Source organism: Penaeus monodon, chromosome 31 (assembly GCF_015228065.2).
Source record: "Penaeus monodon isolate SGIC_2016 chromosome 31, NSTDA_Pmon_1, whole genome shotgun sequence".
In the NCBI taxonomy this organism is placed as follows: domain Eukaryota; kingdom Metazoa; phylum Arthropoda; class Malacostraca; order Decapoda; family Penaeidae; genus Penaeus; species Penaeus monodon.
The window spans coordinates 30,307,342-30,307,721 of NC_051416.1; the positions used below are offsets into that span (position 1 = coordinate 30,307,342).

At 33.4% G+C, this 380-nt stretch overlaps 1 protein-coding gene across 1 annotated transcript in view; it reads left to right on the forward strand.

Annotated features, from left to right (window-relative positions):
• The window catches only part of LOC119592949, a 10,856-nt gene that overhangs the window by 4,538 nt on the left and 5,938 nt on the right, over positions 1 to 380 (forward strand). The window lies entirely within an intron of this gene.

Sequence of the window (380 nt, forward strand, 5' to 3'; positions counted from 1 at the left end):
ACTGAATAAAAACAAACATTATATATTGTCGCTTATAATTTTATTCTGTGATTTCTAGAGAATTTCCCCAGAGGGGCAGTTCACCATTAATTCGTAATACTCAACACATTTAATTTAGCCATTAAGGAATTGCTCCCAAGGGTTACCCAGCGCCTTGTGCCACTCTTCACCTACCACACGCCTCTCGGTTTATAAACAAGATGTATATCCGTTATATGCCTGGCGTATGAATTAAAATACTCGCTCTGAATTAATGATCAGATATATGTTTGAATAAACTAATGATAAAATGGATAAACAAAGTGAAATAAAAAATAATGTAGTTTATTGCATTTCCCAATCATAAATGAAGACTCTCCTTGTTATATTCCATACCGAAT